Consider the following 24,260-nt stretch of genomic DNA (forward strand, 5'->3'; position numbering starts at 1 on the left):
TTTGTCTCCTTAGGTAGGTTTATTCCTAGATATTTTATTCTTTTTGTTGCAATGGTAAATGGGAGTGTTTCCTTGATTTCACTTTCAGATTTTTCATCATTAGTATATAGGAATGCCAGAGATTTCTGTGCATTAATTTTGTATCCTGCAGCTTTACCAAATTCATTGATTAGCTCTAGTAGTTTTCTGGTAGCATCTTTAGGATTCTTTATGTATAGTATCATGTCATCTGCAAACAGTGACAGCTTTACTTCTTCTTTTCCGATTTGGATTCCTTTTATTTCCTTTTCTTCTCTGATTGCTGTGGCTAAAACTTCCAAAACTATGTTGAATAAGAGTGGTGAGAGTGGGCAACCTTGTCTTGATCCTGATCTTAGTGGAAATGGTTTCAGTTTTTCACCATTGAGGATGATGTTGGCTGTGGGTTTGTCATATATGGCCTTTATTATGTTGAGGAAAGTTCCCTCTATGCCTACTTTCTGCAGGGTTTTTATCATAAATGGGTGATGAATTTTGTCGAAGGCTTTCTCTGCATCTATTGAGATGGTCATATGGTTTTTCTCCTTCAATTTGTTAATATGGTGTATCACGTTGATTGATTTGCGTATATTGAAGAATCCTTGCATTCCTGGAATAAACCCCACTTGATCATGGTGTATGATCCTTTTAATGTGCTGTTGGATTCTGTTTGCTAGTATTTTGTTGAGGATTTTTGCATCTATGTTCATCAGTGATATTGGCCTGTAGTTTTCTTTCTTTGTGACATCCTTGTCTGGTTTTGGTATCAGGGTGATGGTGGCCTCGTAGAATGAGTTTGGGAGTGTTCCTCCCTCCAGCAGAAATATCTTTAGGTCCTGAATTATATGGAAGTAGATTGAAAACATATTATTTGGAAAACCAGCAACAAGAAGAAGGGGCAAAGTTCTATGTGATCTTTTTTACTTTGAATGTAAGTAATTCATGTTTTACTTCTCATTGAAAGGAAGAAAATATCATTTTTATCCCTTGTGATTTCCTGCAGTTGTGAGAAACAAACTACTAGAATGTTAGAATGGACAGGAGCCACAGACTTCCTCTCCAGCTTTCTTGTTTCACAGATGGGAACAGAGAGGTTGAGTCATGAAGTGTCACACAGCCAGCTTGGCTTTGATCTGCATCTCCCATTGCCCATTCTCTGGGTTTTTTGCATAGCAGAGAGTTCAGTGTGGGTCCTGGGGACCCACTTTTCCACTTTTCAGCCTGTCTAGAGGAGGACAGATGTGGAGATGGCTATATCTGTAGCCTGAATGTTGTGTTTTCACTGCCTGTGTAGATGTAAGCTACTTCATTTGTTCCCGATGTCCTTTATTTTCATGGTAAATGAATGATACCTTGAACGCTCTTTTATATTTTGGTTTTACGTTCCACTCCCAGTAGTATATACAAATTATAATCACTCTCAAAGCATCTAAAGGTCTCCATTCTATCACAAAAATTGAGGCTGAGAGGCAGTTTAAATCTGCCTCTCTTAATTTCTTTTTTCTTTTTTCTTTATGAGCAACTTATCGCATTACAAACTGATTGTCAGGAATGTTTATGTAGCTGAGGTTGATTTTCTGAGCTGACCAACACAAAAATGGTTGATTGAAAAGTCAATGCATGTGAGTTCAGCACTGGGCAATCAGCAGGGTGGTCAAAGGTGCAGGAGTGTTTCTTCCAGGTTTGGATCGCATCTTGCCTGTGTGTGTGATCCTCAGCATTTGTAGTTTAAATATCGTTGGGTCTAAAAGGCCACACGAACATTACCTGAACCCTGATTGCCACCAAATTGGAGGCAAAACAGCATGTCTAAGGATTTCAGAGTCAACCTTAATGTTTTTGGTGGTTTGGGAGATTTGTTGAATGTTTATGAATGTCAATACATCTTGGAGTCTAACTCAAAATCCTAATGAATGAAGGAATGCACAGATGTACTGCTGTTTACATTTCACTTTATACTGAGCAAAAGCAGCAGTGCCTTGTGCTCAGATAAGGTAGAAGGGGAAACACAGGTAACTTGCCAGTCACAGTTGAAATCCAGGAGCAGAATGTAATTTACTTTCTCACCTCTTCTGACTTTATTTGGAGGTTGGCAGGTTGAAGTGTTGGCCTGTGCACAGATTTGTTTCCTCAGGCTACAGTGCAGTAAAACTCATTTAGTCATCATCTTCACCACCAAAATCACCACTGCTACGCTGCCACCAGACATCAGTGGTTTGTTTGAGAACCTGCTGAACTGGGTGCAGCATAAGCAGCATGAGTTGGTAGAAAAAGCTTATCTTTCTTTAGACTCGAATGGCTGTGCAACTGGCTAAGTTACAATAGTCTAGTGTGAATCTGGGGGGGCAAGGTGGCTGGAAGCAGGACCTTGGTCCTTGTCTTCTTTGAAGAAGGAATTCAGCAAAGAGACTAAGATTGTGAAAGAGATAAAGATTTATTAGAAACAGAGTACATGTGGAAAAGCACATATGCAAACTTGGAGTGAGTTGCACCCAATGGGGGTGGGTTAGGTCGCTTATATGGGGGCAGTCTTCTGGGTTGTCTCTGGCCAATCATCTTGCTTGTGCCCATACTTGACCTGACTCAGGGTCCTTCCTGGGAGCGCATGCATCTCTCAGCCAAGGTGGAGTCCAGCGTAAAGGTTTCTGGGAGGTTGGCAGGACATATTATGGGCTGGCGTCTCTTTCTCCCTTTGACCCCTTCCCTAGACTGAGGACCTTCTTTGCACATGTGTGGGCTGGGAAAGCCCACTGACTACAAGAATGAGAAAAATGTTGTCGCTTTGTCTTTCACCCAATCTGGGCCCAATGCTCCTGCTAATGTCTTATCTTGAAGCTTCAGGCAGAGCCTGGTTGCAGCTACACAGCCTGGGGCCCATCTATCTCCTACCTCATGACCATCACCCACTAAACCACAGATAACAAACACACACACACACAGACACACACACACACACACACACCATGTGGCCATTTAACAAGCAGTTTTTTGATCACCCACTATCTTTCAAGCTCTCAGAGGATATAAACTAATAATTTTGAAGTGATAAACCCACTGAGTTAGTGCAATCCAGGAAGTGTCCCCAAGGAGAAGACATTTGAACTGAGTCTGCAGGGCGTAGGGAGCCATCGTGTGAATATCTGGGAGATGTCTTGCCAGGCAGATGAGAACAAGGGAAGAACTCCAAAACAGGAATAAGCTTGAAGTGTTTGGGGAATATAAAGGCCAGGGTGGTAGGACTATTGGAAGCAAGGAAATGGGTGGAGGAAAGTGAGGTCAGGGAGGAAAGTGAGGTCAGAGAGGAACAGAGGAGTGTGGTGCAGTTGGGCTTGTAGAGCACAATGTGGGTGAAAAATGTCACCTGCCATGTAGGAAACAAAGGATGTTGCAGCCATCAGGCCAGCAGCCACTGCAGTGGCCCCTGACGGTGTACCCTGAGGGGATTAGGATGGAGAAAAACAGGATACCGCCCTAGATAGCCAAGGTGCATATCAGAGGAATGATTTCAATGAGCCCAGACTCTTGAGAATCTTCCCATACATAGGAAAGCGCTAAATTCATTAACTTGAGATGTCTGGTTTTCTTTAATTAACAGTAATCGTTTGATGTTCCCACCATTTGGTTTTTGTGGCAAAAACTCCCATATATCCCGGCTCCTCCCTTACCTCTTCAGAGCAGTTCTTAGAATGATCTGAGAAACTGCTTCCCAGGCTTAAGTCTTCAGAAAGTCCACGGAATAAAACATAACTCTCAACTTTTTGGTGGTGCATTTTTTTCCAGCTGGCAATACTAAGAGAGGAGAAATTTTCCTCTATCTTTCTAGGTTCTTCTGGCTGGTCTAAGAATTAAATTGACATAAAACAGATTAACAGGAGAAAATCAAACAAAGTTTAGTAATGTGCATACGTGGGAGAGACCCAGGAAAACTGAGTAACTCACTGAAATGGCTGAAACCCTCAAATTAAATAGCATCTTCAGCTAAAGACAAAAGAGGGTGTTGGGGGTAGTGGTTTGGGAGTTCCAAGGGCTAAGAAGGCAATTCACAGTAAGACAGAAAAGCAAATGTTAGGTAAACAAATGTTTGCTGGGGCAGCAGAGACAGTGGACACAGAGTTTCCCTCTTCACGCCCAGCCCATATTCAGTGCAGATTATCTCTGGTGACAGCTCTGTTCCTGTAATAGGCCCTCTATCTAAATTCTTCAGGGAGTTAGCGGGAGGGTCAAAGGTTTTTCCTGAGTCTTTTCAGCCTTGATTGTTTACAGCTGGAAATAATCCATGTTACAATTTTGGGGTGAAAATTTTGTTCCAGTACAGAATACATGCTTGGACACTACTGGGTGGGGCGGGGGTTGGGTTGGTAAAGCAGGAAGAGTGAAACAGGATTGGTGTTCTGAAACATTAAAGAACGGATGGATTGTAAAGAGGATGAGAACGATTGTTTCAGGAGGGCAGGGATTTGTATCTATTTTATTCATCACTGTATCTCCACCCTTAGAAGGTGCTCAGTAAATATCTGTTGAGTATACAAACAGGTGTGTGTGTGTGTGTGTGTGTATGTTTTCCTATGACTGTTAATAGATTCTGTTAGGCATCCTGTTTGCCCCTAGAGTTCCTCCATCTACTTGTTAATTTTCTCCTTAGAAGATAGCTTGATTTATTTATTAACTTATTTTCACAAGGAAATTGATAATTTCTTTGGTTGTTATTTAGTCTACATATTTTATACATACAAATCACACCCCTCTGAATTTCCAGGCAGGGGCCTGTGCTTTGTGTACTCTTCAATCTGCTGTAAATGATTTTTTTATACCTGTCTTTCTTTTGTAAAACAAATCAAAACTGTGCACCAAGTGACTTTTCCCTCACAAGAGCTGGATTTCCTTTTTTGTTAATTTAATAGCTTAGCCAATAGAAACATCCTTATCAGTTCCTTACACATTTACCTCTATTTTATTTCCTCAATTTCTCTGTTACTGTTTTACTTGATTTTGTAACGGGGAGTTTAAATTGTGCTTCCTTGCCTTGTCTCTCCTCTGTAGATGTATTTTAGATTTCTAGCGAGAGCTATTTCTTCCTTTATTTGTATAACAAAGGTGCATATTGCTTGATCAGCTCCTTGAATGCCTGCCTGGGACCATGCCTACACATCTAGTGGTGAAACAAACATTTATAGAGACAATAGGTCTAAACCCTCCTCAATACACACCCTTATCATCTTCCCTAGAAGCATTTCAATAGCTCCTCTACTGACCTCACTGTAGTTTCTTCTCACTCCAATTCATAGTCCAGTTAAACTCCCAATTTTCTTAAAACACTGTTTGTGGATGTCGTTTCCTTACTTAAAAACCTTTTCTGGATTCTTTATCTACAGAATAAATTCTAGTCACAAAAATGCACAATTTGAAAAAAAAAAAAAGAGAACGCACAATTTGAGGTCTCTTAGCTTCTGACACTACCTACCACATCAGCTCATCACTTTTTCCCCACTACCTAGAGTTTGGCCTTCCTCAACTACATCCTACTTCACTGAATGAACCATGAAGCCTCATGTTTTTGTTTTCATTTATCTATTCTCTGCTTTTTCATCTCATCAAAAATCCTAAAGTTTTAAAAAATTTATTTTATTGAAGTATAGCTGATTTACAATGTTGTGTCAATTTCTGCTGTAAAGCCAAGTGACTCAGGTATATATAGACATTCCTTTTCATATTCTTTTCCATTATGGTTTATCACAAGATATTGAATGTAGTTCCCTGTACTCTATAGTAGGACCTTGTTTTTCATCCATTCTATATATAATAGTTTGCATCTGCTAATCCTAAACTCCCAATCTTTCCCTCACCCCGCCTTGGTAACCACAAGCCTGTTTTCTATGTCTGTGAGTCCATTTCAGTTTTGTAGATAAGTCCATTTGTGTCAAATTTTAAATTCCACATATAAGTGATATCATATGGTATTTGTCTTTCTCTGACTTACTTCACTTAGTATGATAATCTCTAGGTCCATCCATACTGCTGCAAGCGGCATTATTTCCTTCTTTTTTATGGCTGAGTAATATTCCATTGTATATATGTACCACATCTTCTTTATCAATTTGTCTGTCTTTGGACATTTAGGTTGTTTTCCTATCTTGGCTATTGTGAATTATGTTGCTATGAACATAGGGGTGCATGTACCTTTTTGAATAATAGTTTTGTCTGGATATATGCCCAGTAGTGGGAATGCGGATCATATGGCAAGTCTGCAGATATTTGAGGAACCTCCATACTGTTTTCCACAGTGGCTGCACCAATTCACATTCCCACAAACAATGTAGGAGGGTTCCTTTTCTCCACACCCTCTCCAGCATTTGTTATTTGTAGACTTTTTGATGATGGCCATTCTGACTGGTGTGAGGTGGTAACTCACTGTAGTTTTAGTTTGCATTTCTCTAATAATTAGTGATGTTGAGCATCTTTTCATGTGCCTGTTGGCCATCTATATATCTTGATTGGAGAAATGTTTATTTAGGTCTTCTGCCCATTTTTCAATTGGGTTGTTTGGGTTTTTTTGTTGTTGAGTTGTATGAGCTATTTGTATATTTTGGAAAATTAAGCCTTTGTTGTTTGCATCATTTGCAAATATTTTCTCCCATTCTGTAGGTTGCCTTTTCATTTTGTTTATGGTTTCCTTTGCTGTACAAAAGCTTGTAAGTTTGATTAGGTCCAGTTTGTTTATCTTTGCTCTTATGTCTATTGCCTTGGGAGACTGACCTAAGAAAACATTGGTATGAAAATCCTGCTCCTCCTTTGAATGTCTCTTCAATGCCATTCCCAAACATCTTGGACCAAATTGATGCTCATGGAAGTTTGCTTTTTTTGCTGTTTCCTTGACTCTTTCTGTCACACTTAATTGATGACATATCTCCTTACTCGTCTATGAGCTCCTTGAAGGCTGAGAAAGAACTTGATTATCATTTTATCACCAGTGCCATGCACAGTCCTTAACCAACTAAGAGCTCAGCAAATACTCTGTGAACAAGTGAGTGAGTGACCAAATGAATAATCATATTTGTAAGCCTGAGTTGAACTGCCTGGCCAGCATCATTCTCCATATCATAGAAACTTTGATGTCATGTCAGGAGCTCTGAGATGCTGTTGTTGGTGAAGCAAGCAATAGCTGGCTTTTTAAAAATCCTACCTAAAACTCTCTTGGGTCATCTTGAAACTCCAGCCAAAACAGTTGGGGAAAGTTTTGATCTTAAGTGTAAGGCATCTCAGTTTTTATTCTTTTTCTGAAATGACACCCTCTTTGTAGTTCATGCATTTCCTACAAAAATATTTAAATAAACTTTTTTTTACTGAAGAATAGCATGCATACATAAGTGGACAGCATGATGAATTTTAACACAGCCAGGAAATCAGCACTCAGGCTGTAACAGACATCACTGATGCTCTGCATTGTGTCCCTTTAGTCCATCTACTTTCACCTGCATGTGGGGAAGACAGTGCCTTGCACACTGACTGTTTCTCTTGCACATGGAAACTTGTCCATGAGAGGGCAAACCTCAAACCCTCCTGGGCATGGGAGTCTGGTCATAAACGGCTCAGCCTCCCCATCTTCCAGAGAGACAATCTTGAGGTGTGTTCCATGTGGGTTCTCATACAGTGATTAGGTATTTCATGTATTTAGCTCAAGAAATTTACCACATAAATTTTTGCTAAAAACATTGTGTTAAGTTTTGTGTACAAACACACAAAAATTCTGTTCTACATAAGCATCACACAAAACCATTTTCCTGAGAGGTAAATATGGCTTATGAATTTTGGATATTAAACAAGAAGAGATATGACCATGAGAAAATACTAGCTCTGGAAGCAGTCCATTGGTATGTCTGTACACACCATAGGGGCAAAGGTTACAACACCTCCTTGGAGATACAGTCAAGGCCAGATATATCAGTAGTACAACTGTTACCAAACCAAACTTGGGTCCACTAGCCTGTGCACAGTAAAGCCAATCCACTGACACCAGGTTGTGGTGAAAGAAAGTGCAGCATTTATTGCAGGGCACCAAGCAAGGAATCCAGGGCAGCTAGTGCTCAAAACATCTGAACTCCCTGATGGGTTTCAGCAAAACATTTTTTTTTTTTTTTTTTTTTTTTTTTTGCGGTACATGGGCCTCTCACTGTTGTGGCCTCTCCCGTTGTAGAGCACAGGCTCCGGACGTGCAGGCTCAGCGGCCATGGCTCACGGGCCCAGCCGCTCCATGGCACGTGGGATCTTCCTGGACTTGGTCACGAACCCATGTCCCCTGAATCGGCAGGCAGACTCTCAACCACTGCACCACCAGGGAAGCCCCCAGCAAAACATTTTTAAAGGCCAAGTGAGGGGGATGGGGATTGCAGGGTGTGTGACCAGCTCATGCACAATTCTCTGATTGGTTTATGGTGAGGTAACAGGGCGATGTCACAGGGGTCAACATTATCAATCCTTAGGCTCCAGTAGGCCTGGGGGCTGTGCCCTTATGGTCATCAAGTAGGTAGCATCTTCTATTTGGTGGGGTTTTCACATCTGTAATGTGCATTTCACTAAGGAAATGTGCATCAGATACTGTTATCTAGGTACTTCAGAGAGCAGCTAAAGCAGAGGGTATGATGGAGGAGTCTATCCCAGGAAGGCCCCATAAGGTCCTGCTTGGTTATACAATAAATGTAAAATGATCAAATTCACTTCCTAAAACAAAGAGAGTTTTAGGTAGGATTTTAAAAAAGCCAGCTATTGTATATGCACTTGATAAGACTGACACCTAAAATCTAAGCCTAGAGAAATTTTGAAAATAAAAGGCTGAAATGTTAACCAAAAATATAAAAGAGCTAAAGAGGAACATCACTCTGTGTTAAAAGCAATAGTGTACTAAGAGTGTATAACTCTCAAGACTTTTATGCATTTAACAACCTAAGCAGGATTCATGAGACATAAAATGAAGATTATTACACTTTGGGAGATTTCAGCACAGGTCTTTCAGAAACATATAGATAAAGAATGCAAAAGGAGACAGCAATATTTGTAAGAATATAACATAATGGAACCACAGAATTAATAAAGTTAAAATGTGTATAAAATATTTAATCCAACAAATAGAGACTATATATTTTTTCCTAGTACTTATTAAACTTGTATAAACTTATTTATGATAAGTCACAAAAGGACTCTCAACAAATTCCAGAGAATTAGTATTATGTAAGTGATATTCTCTAACTGAAATTAATATGGTAAATATTTGTAGATGTAACTGATAGGGACAGAAATTCTTTGAGGTCCTCCATAGTTTACAAGCATGGAAAAAGTTCATGAAATCAAAATGCTGGAGAACCAATGACTTGGTCAAACTCCCTGTCCCTTCCTTCTCCCTCTCCTCATCCTCCATCCCTGAATAAAAGGAAAATTAATCAAGGTTCAGTCAGTTTCAGTTTCAAGGCTTCATGAAATAAACAATCACAGTATTTACCAAAGTATTCTATTTTCTTTATGATGGTAAAAATATGTTAATATCAAAACCTGACAAAGATTGTAAAGGAATGAAACATTTTAAGACAACTCCTTTATGAATGTAGCTGCAAACTGCTTAAATGAAACATAATAAAGTCCAGCATTGTATAAAAGAAACATTGTTACTGAACCGAAAGGTCATAGTTTGGAGCAGAGAAAAGTTTATTGCAGGGCCAAACAAAGAGAATGGGTGGCTTATGCTCAAAATCCACTAACTCCCCAATGGTTTTGGGGGAAGAATTTTTACAGGCAAAATTTGGGGTGATGGCTGCAGGGTGTCTGACTTTCTTCTGATTGGTTGGTGGGGGGGTAGCAGGGTGCTGCTCCAGAAATCTGGTGCTCAGCCTAAAGTTGCCATCTTCCACCTGGGAGGGGGCCTTGTTTCTGCAAAAGAACTCAAAGATATTGTTATGTATATTCCTTGAGGAGGAACCAGCATCTTGCCCCAAGGCTGCACTATTATTTCTTGACTGCTTCTCCTTTGTTTCTGCATTCCCTCTCTTCTCAGATTAGCAACTGGTTAAATCTGCCCTTTGGAGCTCAGGGAAGCTCAAGGAGGATGAATGAAGCCTATTTCCTACAAACAAGAATTGGGGGACCCAAAAAGATTTGTATCCCGTAGGGCCCCACAGGGTCCTGCTGGGTTTCAATATTATCAGGTAGAGTTTATCTCACAATTACAAAGATAATCCACATTAAAAATTAATGTAATCTATTCATTAATATATAAAGGAAATATATATGATCACCTAAATAGATACAGAAAAGCATTTGGAATAATCTGATAATATACTTGTTAAAAATCTTTTATCAAATTAGCAATAGACCATGATTTCTATAATCTTATATATGGTATATAACAATACATAGTGATCTAAATTTAGAAAGATCCAATTAGAATCAGAAACAATTCAATGATGCCTGCCATCATCTCCACCATTCAATCTATTGGTAATCACAGCCAATACAATAAGGGAAAAAAATAAAATAAAAAGCTTATTTAAAATGAAGAGATACGGTTATCATTATTTATAGATAAAAAGGTCTACAACATAATCCAAGAAACTTACTAGTCAAATTACTTGAGAAAGAGTCAATATATAAAATAGACAATTGTTCACATATACCAAGAATAGCCAGTTCTAAAGAGTAATGAGGAAAATCAATTACAATATCAATAGCAACCACATTGCAAGTTATCAAGGAATCAAGTGAAGTTATATTCATAAGGCCTTTGCAAAGAAAATTTTAAGTTTTATTGAAAGATATATAAGAAAAGTGGAGAGATTAGCTGTGTTTGTGAATGGAGTGACTGGGTTTCATCATTTTGGCGAGCTAATTTCACTTCAAGCTAATCTATAAATTCATAGTAATTCCAGTGAGATTTTAACAGTGTTTGCACAAAACTTGACAAAGTAATTTTAAAATTAATATATGTGATGGAATTTCCAATAATAGTTCAGATAATTGTTAGGGAGAAAAACAGAAAGAAGAGAGAAGCCCTATATGAGAGCTCCATCCAGGTCTCTCGACCCAGAAGATCTATTCCCCACTATGTGTTCTATAAACGTCCAGTGAGAAGGATCAGGTACTACCAGAAATTCTGAGTTTCTCAGATGAAATCAACTAAACATATGCTGCTTAGTTATTTACCAGTTACTCATACCCTGAGGCATTTTACCCCCACCGGCCTGCTTACATGATATGTGTTCTTGGGCCATCAAGAGAATTATTAATAAAGATGTAAACCAATCATCAGGGAGGCTAGAGCTACGTTTTCCTCATCTGCAGGCAAGATGCACCATGGTCCAGAGCGGCAGTGGCAGCAGTGGTAAATACGAAAGAAGAGTTACCTAAATTTTGTCAAGTTTATGTTATTTCTGGTCATGCTAATAAGAGACTGACATTTGGAAAGTACCCTGACATTCACAGCTGCAGTTTTTCCTGTTTTTCCCAGCCCAGCCTCTGCAAGTCAGGCCTGGGGATCTGTTTGGAGGGAGAGGAGAGCTGAGATTTGGTTTCAGCTTGTCCCTGAGTAGCCACTGATCTGTGAGTGATCTGAAGTGCCAAATGGCCTAAGAATGAATGGCTGCAATTTGCAGTGTTCTTGCTTGCACACACTCTGTTCCAGTACATTGCAGCAGCAAGGCCAGCTCGATACAACCAACTTATTTTAACGTCTGTTCGTCTTCCTGTGGGTTGTTGCCCATGTCTGTGGAAGGCGGTGCATTTGTGTACAGATCCAGGTGTTCTCATGTAATCTGGGTAGGATTTTGGAAGCCTGCAGTTTACATCATCATATTCTAGCCAGCTGTAAATAACGTCCGTTTAAAATCTGGTACCAAAAAATGTGATTAAAAATCCAAGTGGAAGGTCACAGTGTGAAAGGCAGATTTGTAATTTATTTGAATCCCCTGGTTTGTTTTTAAGGGTAGGTGGCCCCTTGTCCTGCTCGTTTTCCTAAAGTGATCAGTGCCTGGGACTTCAAAGATAAGCTGGTCCTGGGAGATGAAGATCCTACTCAGAAAAAGAAAATGTTGTTTTGCCTCAGGTGCAAAAGTGCCCTGACCTACTCTCCAGGAAGCTGATTTCAGTATTCTGTGCTCCATATGACATCCGCAGCTTTTGGCGAAACAAAGCATTCTTTCTCTTAGCTGCCCATAACTGTAACATTCTGCTTTATTCACCTTGGGCTGTATTTAATTCCTTTCATCCTTACTATTACTTTTCTAGGTAGATAAGAAAATTGAGCCTTAATAGGTTAAGAGATTTGCCCAAGGTCACAAATCTCCTAAATGGCAGGGCTAATTCTTGAGCTGTTTTTTCAGAGCAGCTCATAGAATTTTTTTTGTTTTTTGAGAGGGTAAATCTACAGAGGTTAGTTACACAGCATTTGCAAGAAATGATTAGAATCTATATTTTATTAATTGATGTGCACAAATCTGTCTGTCTGGATGAGAGGATTTATTAATCCATTTTCTTAGATATGTTTGGTGCATATGCATAATTTTAGTTTATAGGGATGTAGTGATATAAGTATCTTGATGGTCTATTTGTTTGCATGAGGCTTTTCATACACGTTCATGTATTTTGTTATTGTAGTTGTGCTTTTTTAAGCCACAAGAAGTTGCTAGCACTCAACTTGGGCTCCTTACTACCACTGGGTTTTGCTAAGCATCAGATAATAACCAAAAGATAAAAAAACCCTTACTTTAAAAATTCAAGCCTAAAAGGCTTGAATTAATAAAATTAAGCATTTTCCAGCACATACATTTCAGCAACCATGGTTTGTTCAAATTACAGTGGGTAATTGGCGTGTTTTGCTTTTATTATTTTTCTCTGTGTTTATTTTTCTCTGTGCTTATAATTAGAACAAGCCTCAATATATTTTGAATAATAACATTTAAAAAGTTGTTGCAAGGACACAGAGAGGAGACAGGCAAAGATTTGCAGCATTAATAGCATTATTTCAGTGTCCTTTTCATACGGTTCATAACAGTTGCCAGGTTTAATCACAGATATTCATCCCCAAGGAACTATTTGGTTTGAAACAATTTTAGACATGAAAGTTCCTTGACCAGAATGCTTGGTAGCCTGGAGTGGAGAAAAATGAGAATAAGAAATAGTGTTGTCATACTTTAACATAAAAAATTTCATATCCTGTGAAGCCACCAAGCAGCATATACATAAAGATTGTAATTTGTACTTTAGTGTGTGTGTGTGTGTGTGTGTGTGTGTGTGCGCTTTGTTGCTCATTTTCCCCTGAACAGGTGTGAAGACCATGCCTTGCCAGCAGGAGCCTGGGTGATTCATTAGTTTCTCCTCATTTCATGCAAGGGAACAGTGTTTCACACCTGAGGTGCTTACGCTCTGACCCACCAGCCCCTGATGGAGGGCCAGTGAAGCCAGCCTCAAAATAGCAAAAGGGCGGATGTATAGATATTTCCCCCGGTGGGTTAGGTGGCCTCCAGCGCTTCTTCTGGGTTCAGGGGCAGGGCGCATTAAAAACGTCAGGGGTGAGATGCAGGGAGACTTCCGGGGAAGATGGCGGAAGAGTAAGACGCGGAGATCGCCTTCCTCCCCACAGATACACCAGAAATACATCTACACGTGGAACAACTCCTACAGAACACCTACTGAACGCTGGCAGAAGACCTCAGACCTCCCAAAAGGCAAGAAAGTCCCCACGTACATGGGTAGGGCAAAAGAAAAAAGAATAAACAGAGACAAAAGGATAGGGACGGGACCTGCACCAGTGGGAGGGAGCCGTGAAGGAGGAAAGGCTTCCACACACTAGAAGCCCCTTCGCGGGCGAGACTGCAGGTGGCGGAGGGGGGAAGCTTTGGAGCTGTGGGGGAGAGCGCAGCAACAGGGGTGCGGAGGGCAAAGCGGAGAGATACCCGCACAGAGGATCGGTGCCCTCAGGCACTCACCAGCCCGAGAGGCTTGTCTGCTCGCCTGCCGGGGCAGGAGGGGCTGGGAGCTGAGGCTCGGGCTTCGGTTGGAGCGCAGGGAGAGGACTGGGGTTGGCGGCGTGAACACAGCCTGAAGGGGTTAGTGCACCACGGCTGGCCGGGAAAGAGACTTTTTCTTCCCTCTTTGTTTCCTGGTGCGCGAGGAGAGGGGATTAAGAGCACCGCTTAAAGGAGCTCCAGAGACGGGCGCGAACTGCGGCTGAACGCGCGGACCCCAGAGACGGGCGTGGGACGCTGGGGCTGCTGCCGCCGCCGCCAAGAGGCCTGTGTGCAAGCGCAGGTCACTGTCCACGCCCCCCTTCCGGGGAGCCTGTGCAGCCCGCCACTGCTGGGGTCCCGGGACCCAGGGACCGCTTCCCTGGGAGAACACACGGCGTGCCTCGGGCTGGTGCAACGTCACGCCGGCCTCTGCCGCCGCAGGCTCGCCCTGCACTCCGTGCCCCTCCCTTCCCCCCCGGCCTGAGTGAGCCAGAGTCCCCAAAGCAGCTGCACCTTTAACCCCGTCCTGTCTGAGCGAAGAACAGACGCCCTCCGGTGACCTACACGCAGAGGTGGGGCCAAATCCAAAGCTGAGACGCGGGAGCTGTGAGAACAAAGAAGAGAAAGGGAAATCTCTCCCAGCAGCCTCAGAAGCAGTGGATTAAAGCTCCACAATCACCTTGATGTACCTGCATCTGTGGAATACATGAATAGACAACGAGTCATCCCAAATTGAGGAGCCATGTGGATGAAAGGTGCCTGGTGCTGCAGCCAGGAGTCAGTGCTGTGCCTCTGAGGTGGGAGAGCCAACTTCAGGACACTGGTCCACAAGAGACCTCCCAGCTCCACATAATATCAAACGGCGAAAATCTTCCAGAGATCTCCATCTCAACACCAGCACCCAGCTTCACTCAACGACCAGCAAGCTACAGTGCTGGACACCCTATGGCAAACAGCTAGCAAGACAGGAACACAACGCAACCCATTAGCAGAGAGGATGCCTAAAATCACAAAAAGTCCACAGACACCCCAAAACACACCACCAGACGTTGACCTGCCCACCAAAAAGACAAGATCCGGCCTCAACCACCAGAACACAGGCACTAGTCCCCACCACCAGGAAGCCTACACAACCCACTGAACCAACCTTAGCCACTGGAGACAGACACCAAAAACAACGGGAACTACGATCCTGCAACTTGCAAAAAGGAGACCCCAAACACAGTAAGATAAGCAAAATGAGAAGACAGGAAAACACACAGCAGGAGAAGGAGCAAGATAAAAACCCACCAGACCTAACAAATGAAGAGGAAATAAGCAGTCTACCTGAAAAATAATTCAGAATAATGATAGTAAAGATGATACCAGGGCTTCCCTGGTGGCGCAGTGGTTGAGAGTCCGCCTGCCGATGCAGGGGACACGGGTTCGTGCCCCGGTCTGGGAGGATCCCACATGCCGCGGAGCGGCTTGGCCCATGAGCCATGGCCATTGAGCCTGCGTGTCCGGAGCCTGTGCTCTGCAACGGGAGAGGCCACAACAGTGAGAGGCCCACATACCGCAAAAAAAAAAAAAAAAAAAAAAGATGATACCAAATCTTGGAAATAGAATAAACAAAATGCAAGAAACAGTTAACAAGGACCTAGAAGAACTAAAGATGAAACAAGCAATGATGAACAACACAATAAATGAAATGAAAAATACTCTAGATGGGATCAATAGCAGAATAACTGAGGCAGAAGAACGGATAAGTGACGTGGAAGATAAAATAATGGAAATAACTACTGCAGAGCAGAAGAAAGAAAAAAGAATGAAAAGAACTGAGGACAGTCTCAGAGACCTCTGGGACAACATTAAATGCACCAACATTCGAATTATAGGGGTTCCAGAAGAAGAAGAGAGAAAGAAAGGGACTGAGAAAATATTTGCAGAGATTATAGTTGAAAAGTTCCCTAATATGGGAAAGGAAATAGTTAATCAAGTCCAGGTGGCACAGAGAGTCCCATACAGGATAAATCCAAGGAGAAATACGCCAAGACACATATTAATCAAACTGTCAAAAATTAAATACAAAGAAAACATATTAAAAGCAACAAGGGAAAAACAACACATAACTCACAAGGGAATCCCCATAAGATTAACAGCTGATCTTTCAGCAGAAACTCTGCAATCCAGAAGGGACTGGCAGGACATATTTAAAGTGATGAAGGAGAAAAACCTGCAACCAAGATTACTCTACCCAGCAAGGATCTCATTCAGATTTGATGGAGAAATTAAAATGTTTACAGACAAGCAAAAGCTGAGAGAGTTCAGCACCACCAAACCAGCTTTACAACAAATGCTAAAGGAACTTCTTTAGGCAAGAAACACAACAGAAGAAAAAGACCTACAATAACGAACCCAAAACAATTAAGAAAATGGGAATAGGAACATACATATCGATAATTACCTTAAATGTAAATGGACTAAATGCTCCCACCAAAAGACACAGGTTGGCCGAATGGATACAAAAACAAGACCCATATATATGCTGTCTGCAAGAGACTCACTTCAGACCTAGAGACACATACAGACTGAAAGTAAGGGGATGGAAAAAGATATTCCATGCAAATAGAAACCAAAAGAAAGCTGGAGTAGCAATTCTCATATCAGACAAAATAGACTTTAAAATAACGACTACTAGAAGAGACAAAGAAGGACACTACATAATGATCAAGGGATCGATCCAAGAAGAAGATATAACAATTGCAAATATTTATGCACCCAACATAGGAGCACCTCAATACATAAGGCAAATACTAACAGCCATAAAAGGGGAAATTGACAGTAACACACTCATAGTAGGGGACTTTAACACCCCACTTTCACCAATGGACAGATCATCCAAAATGAAAATAAATAAGGAAACACAAGCTTTAAATGACACATTAAACAAGATGGACTTAATTGATATTTATAGGACATTCCATCCAAAAACTACAGAATACACATTTTTCTCAAGTGCTCATGGAACATTCTCCAGGATAGATCATATCTTGGGTCACAAATCTTGCCTTGGTAAATTTAAGAAAATTGAAATTGTATCAAGTGTCTTTTCTGGCCACAACACTATGAGACTAGATATCAATTACAGGAAAAGATGTGTAAAAAATACAAACACATGGAGGCTAAACCATACACTACTCAATAACGAAGTGATCACTGAAGAAATCAAAGAGGAAATAAAAAAATACCTAGAAACAAATGACAATGGAGACACGACGACTCAAAACTTATGGGATTCAGCAAAAGCAGTTCTAAGAGGGAAGTTTATAGCAATACAATCCTACCTTAAGAAACAGGAAACATCTCGAATAAACAACCTAACCTTGCACCTAAAGCTATTAGAGAAAGAAGAACAAAAATACCCCAAAGTTAGCAGAAGGAAAAAAATCATAAAAATCAGATCAGAAATAAATGGAACAGAAATGAAAGAAACAATAGCAAAGATCAATAAAACTAAAAGCTGGTTCTTTGAGAAGATAAACAAAATTGATAAACCAGTAGCCAGACTCATCAAGAAAAAAAGGGAGAAGACTCAAGTCAATAGAATTAGAAATGAAAAAGGAGAAGTAACAACTGACACTGCAGAAATACAAAAGATCATGAAAGATTACTACAGTTAACTCTATGCCAATAAAATGGACAACCTGGAAGAAATGGAATTCTTAGAAATGCACAACCCGCCAAGACTGAATCAGGAAGAAATAGAAAATATGAATAGACCAATCACAAGCACTGAAATTGAAACTGTGATTAAAAATCTTCCAACAAACAAAAGCCCAGGACCAGATGGCTTCACAGGCGAATTCTATCAAACATTTAGAGAAGAGCTAACATCTATCCTTCTCAAACTCTTCCAAAATATAGCAGAGGCAGGAACACTCCCAAACTCATTCTACGAGGCCACCATCACCTTGATACCAAAAAAGACAAGGATGCCACAAAGAAAGAAAACTACAGGCCAACATCATTGATGAACATAGATGCAAAAATCCTCAACAAAATGCTAGCAAACAGAATCCAACAGCACATTAAAAGGATCATACACCATGATCAAGTGAGGTTTATTCTAGGAATGCAAGGATTCTTCAATATAAGCAAATCAATCAACGTGATATACCATATTGACAAATTGAAGGAGAAAAACCATATGATCATCTCAATAGATGCAGAGAAAGCTTTCAACAAAATTCAACACCCATTTATGGTAAAAACCCTGCAGAAAGTAGGCATAGAGGGAACTTTCCTCAACAGAATAAAGGCCATATATGACAAACCCACAGCCAACATTGTCCTCAATGGTGAAAAACTGAAACCATTTCCACTAAGATCAGGAACAAGACAAGGTTGCCCACTCTCACCACTCTTATTCAACATAGTTTTGGAAGTTTTAGCCACAGCAATCAGAGAAGAAAAGGAAATAAAAGGAATCCAAATCAGAAAAGAAGAAGTAAAGCTGTCACTGTTTGCAGATGATATGATACGATACATAGAGAATCCTAAAGGTGCTACCAGAAAACTACTAGAGCTAATCAATGAATTTGGTAAAGTAGCAGGATGCAAAATTAATGCACGGAAATCTCTGGCATTCCTATACACTAATGATGAAAAATCTGAAAGTGAAATTAAGGAAACACTCCCATTTACCATTGCAACAAAAAGAATAAAATACCCAGGAATAAACCTACATAAGGAGGCAAAAGACCTGTATGCAGAAATCTATAAGGCACTGATGAAAGAAATTAAAGATGATACAAATAGATGGAGAGATATACCATGTTCTTGGATTGGAAGAATCAACATTGTGAAAATGACTCTACTACCCAAAGCAGTCTACAGATTCAATGCAATCCCTATCAAACTGCTGCTGGCATTTTTCACAGAACTAGCACAAAAAATTTCACAATTTGTATGGAAACACAAAAGACCCCAAATAGCCAAAGCAATCTTGAGAACTAATACTGGAGCTGGAGGAATCAGCCTCCCTGACTTCAGATTATACTACAAAGCTACAGTAATCAAGACAGTATGGTACTGGCACAGAAACAGGAAGATAGATCAATGGAACAGGATAGAAAGCCCAGAGATAAACCCATGCACATATGGTCACCTTATCTTTGATAAGGGAGGCAGGAATGTACAGTGGAGAAAGGACAGCCTCTTCAATAAGTGGTGCTGGTAAAACTGGACAGGGACCTGTAAAAGTATATTAGATCATTCCCTAACACCATACACAAAAATAAGCTCAAAATGGATTAAAGACCTAAATGTAAGGCCAGAAACTTTCAAACTCTTAGAGGAAAACATAGGCAGAACACTCTATGACATAAATCACAGCAGGATCCTTTTTGACCCGCTTCCTAGAGAAATGGAAATAAAGACAAAAATAAACACATGGGAACTAATGAAACTTAAAAGGTTTTGCACAGCAAAGGAAACCATAAACAAGACCAAAAGACAACCCTCCAAATGGGAGAAAATATTTGCAAATGAAGCAACTGACAAAGGATTAATCTCCAAAATTTATAAGCAGCTCATGCAGCTCAATAACAAAAAAACAAACAACCCAATCCAAAAATGAGCAGAAGACCTAAATAGACATTTCTCCACAGAAGATATACAGACTGCCAACAAACACATGAAAGAATGCTCAACATCTTTAATCGTTAGAGAATTGCAAATCAAAACTACAATGAGATATCATCTCACACCAGTCAGAATGGCCATCATCAGAAAATCTAGAAACAATAAATGCTGGAGAGGGTGTGAAAAAAAGGGAACACTCTTGCAGTGCTGGTGGGAATGTGAATTGGTACAGCCACTATGGAGAACGGTATGGATGTTCCTTAAAAAACTACAAATAGAACTACCATATGACCCAGAGGTCCCACTGCTGGGCATATACCCTGAGAAAACCATAATTCAAAAGGAGTCATGTACCAAAATATTCATTGCAGCCCTATTTACAATAGCCCAGAGATCGAAACGACCTAAGTGTCCATCATCGAATGAATGGATAAAGAAGATGTGGCACATATATACAATGGAATATTACTCAGCCATAAAAAGAAACGAAACTGAGCTATTTGTAATGAGGTGGATAGACCTAGAGTCTGTGATACAGAGTGAAGTAAGTCAAAAAGAGGAGGACAAATACTGTATGCTGAAACATATGTATGGAATTTAAGAAGAAAAAAGAATGTCATGAAGAACCTAGGGGTAAGATAGGAATAAACACAGAGACCTACTAGGGAATGGACTTGAGGATATGGGGAGGGGAAAGGGTAAGCTATGACAAAGAGAAAGAGGGGCATGGACATATATACACTACCAAACGTAAGGTAGATAGCTAGTGCGAAGCAGCCTCATAGCACAGGGAGATCAGCTTGGTGCTTTGTGACCGCCTGGAAGGGTGGGATAGGGAGGGTGGGAGGGAGACGCAAGAGGGAGGGGATATGGGAACATATGTATATGTATAACTGATTCACTTTGTTATAAAGCAGAAACTAACACACCATTGTTAAGCAATTCTACTCCAATAAAGATGTAAAAAAAAAAAAAAAAAAGGTCAGGGGTTTGTATCCAAACAAAACTCTATTTGAATCCCAGGTCTTACAATGTAGTAGCTGTATTCAACTGGGAAGGTTATTTAACTGCTGTGAGCGTCGGTTTTCTCATTTAGGAAATGCAGTTAACAGTTACCTGCTTTGTATTTACCTCATTCTTGTCATAAATGAGAAACCATGACATACACAGTGTGTGATACATAGAAAGCATTTGATATATGGAAGCTGCTCATATAGATGGCATTGCCTTTGACCTCCCTGTTAAATTGCAGTCAGTCTGGATTGTGGCTGTCCTTTTATGAAAGGTGGAGCTAATATGGTCCAACTTGCTTGGGAATATTGCTTCAAGAAGACAAGCAGCATGTCCAGGGTAGGTTCTACATGAGAAAACAGATCTAGCCTCTTCTTACCCTATTGAGAGAACCAGAGATTTTTTAAATGGAGGTATAATTTACATAGAAGAAATTGCACAAATTGAAAGTGTACAGCTCCATGGATATATTTTTATCTTTATGTAGCTATTTTTAATTGGAGTATAGTTGATTTACAATGCTGTGTTAGTTTCAGGTGTACAGCAAAGTGATTCAGTTATATATATATATATGTATATATATTCTTTTTCAGATTCTTCTCCATTATAGTCATCATTGCAAGATATTGAGTATAGCTCCCTGTGCTCTACAGTAGGTACTTGTTTTTTATCTATTTTATATGTGGTCTTGTGTATATGTTAATCCCAAACCCCTAGTTTATCCCCCCCTCACCTTTCCCCTTTGGTAACCATAAGTTTCTCTTCAATGTTTGTGCATCTGTTTCTGTTCTGTAAATAAGTTCATTTGTATCATTTTTTTTAGATTCCTCATATAAGTGATATCATATGGTATTTGTCTTTGTCTGACTTACTTCACTTAATCTGATAATCTCCATGTCCATCCATGTTGCTGCAAATGGCATTTTTTGTTCTTTTTTATTGCTGAATAATATTCCATTGTATAAATGTATCACACCTTCTTTATCTGTTCATCTGTCAATGGACATTTAGGTTGTTTCCATGTCTTGGCTGTTGTAAATAGACAACACAAGTTTTGATTGTTGATAATAGGCTCTCAATTAATTAATTTATTTTTGGGTGCATTGGGTCTTTGTTGCAGTGTGTGGGCTTTCTCTAGTTGTGGCGAGCAGGGGCTACTCTTCCTTGCAGTGTGCAGGCTTCTCATTGCAGTGGCTTCTTTTGCTGCAGAGCATGGGCTCTAGGCACGTGGGCTTTAGTAGTTGTGGCACGTGGGCTCAGTAGTCGTGGCTTGCGGACTCTAGAGTACAGGCTCAGTAGTTGTGGCGCATAGGTTTAGTTGTTCCGCAGCATGTGGGATCTTCCCAGCCCAGAGACGGAATCCATGTCCCATGCATTGGCAGGCGGATTCTTAACCACACTGCCACCAGGGAAGCCCCCAATAATGTTAATGAGAACAGGTTTTATGATTTATTGGTCCCTTTTGGATAATGGTGTTAAACTTTCTAAATCTCTTTCTTTCACTGTAAAATCACACATATGATATTCTAATGGACTTCTACAGATTTTAGCAAAACAACTTCAAATTTGCAGGTGAATAATGCAGATTCCAATGCACATTTTCCCTATTGGCCTGGCATTTATAAACAACACTTGTAAGCATATGGAACAAAATTATTCATTTCAAGATTTCAAAATAGAAGCTGATGTGCAAAAACAAATGTAGCTATACTAATTTAAAATAAAGTATAGAACTTTACTTTCTTTGATAAAACAATGTTTTTCTTCAATAACATCAATGACACAACTGTCTATAAAACAATAAGCAAAATAGCTAAATTTTCATGGTTAAAATTAGAATATATTAAATTTATAGATTTGAACACCACTATTAATATGAATAGCATCATTGTCAGTTTCACCTACATCATTAATTTGCCTACTTTTGATATATAAATTTGCTTTGTCTTTATGGAGATATTCTAGCATTATTATTCCTGAAAGGCAATGTGAATATACATGCTCTAATCACTCTGCCTTCACTTATTTCTGCCGTCTTACTTATTAGCTATTTATCCATGGATAAAATGAAAATGAATTCAGAAATAAATGTGAAACCACAGCTAAAAGGCACAATGATAATTTGCAAACATCCTACTTTAAGGTATGCCTATAGATTTCTGCCCCTAATGTGGTTGGATCACTAAGACAGCCTGCACCTATATGCAACTGTAGCTGGTCACTGCTATAACTCTACCCTCGCTCCACCAGTTGAGAAAGATGCAAGAGTATGAGAGTGGTATTATGAAAAGACTAACCTTGTTGAATCAGTACTAATACATACAAACATCAATCTTCACAAAGTGTATACTTTGACTACTATTGATTACAAACTATTAGTTTCATACCTCTCAGTATTGATGTGGGGATTGGGAGTTGCAATTATGATTAGAATGTAAAATAGTTTAACTCTGGGGCCTATAGTATTTTAGTTTTTTTTTTAATTCAGGAGAAATTCACCTCAGATAAACTTTAACCATTTTAAAGTGCACAATTTAGTGCCATTAGTTCATTTACAATGTTGTGAAACCACTGTCTCCATTAAGCTCATTTTCATTACACCAAAGTTTTAGTCTATTTTTTATCCATTATGCCAAATGTTATATAAATCTTGTATTAGATGGAGGAAGGGAAGTACCCAGAGATTGTTTAGGGATGTCACTTCAGCAGAAAGTAGGTATATCCATCTTCTAGGAAAGGCCACCGCATCGCTCCACTTGTTTGGCAAATTGATCATCACTGTTAATCAATCATTCAGCCATCTACATTGAATATTCAGACAACTGAAATGAATGTCTCAATACACATACACACACCTACAGACATGTGTCCAGCTGCCACAATGAGGAGGTATTAGTTCTGATAATAGGAGTAGCAAGTAGCAAGACGGATGGAAATTTGTATGCAGCCCTAACATAAAAGACTATTTTATTCTGTTGTGCTTATAAAAAATGGCTTCTCCATGGGTTAAGTTGCCAATCATTGATCCAGAATGACTGCTCAGATATCTCAGCACATCAACCATCTGTCAATGGATCCAGCTTTTGAGGGTTATGATGATGATTGTTGAAAGACAACAGAGGGACCTTTTATTACTGTTCATTCTCCTCTTGTTCTCTGGCACATGTTCCCATAAATGGGTTAGTGCTTCTGTGAGCAAATTATAGATGTACCATGAGGTAAAAACTCTCAGTGTTTTTATCTTGATGTTGCATTTTTTTTCACACACAGTATGAATTAATTTTGAAGCCCTTATCTCCATTAAGTTCAAGTGCTATCCTGCTTGTGATATATTTTTAAAATCCTTGTAGTAAAGCAAATAAATATTTTAAAAAATTGCTTGTACATTTCTTAAAGGATTGACAAATACTCTTTGGGAAGAATGAAGGAAAAGTGTTATTAGTTGGGAATCTTCACAAATTTAAGCTGAACGCTAGAAGTCTCAAAATTTATGAAAAAGCTGAAAGAAGAAGAGAGAAATATACTTTCAAAGATTCAAAACACAGCAGTAACAAAGGAAATGACTTAAATGTTGACGAAATAAACATTTTTTAAATGAAAAAAACTCCCTAACTTCTATAT

Source organism: Hyperoodon ampullatus, assembly GCF_949752795.1.
Source record: "Hyperoodon ampullatus genome assembly, chromosome: 5".
NCBI lineage: Eukaryota > Metazoa > Chordata > Mammalia > Artiodactyla > Ziphiidae > Hyperoodon > Hyperoodon ampullatus.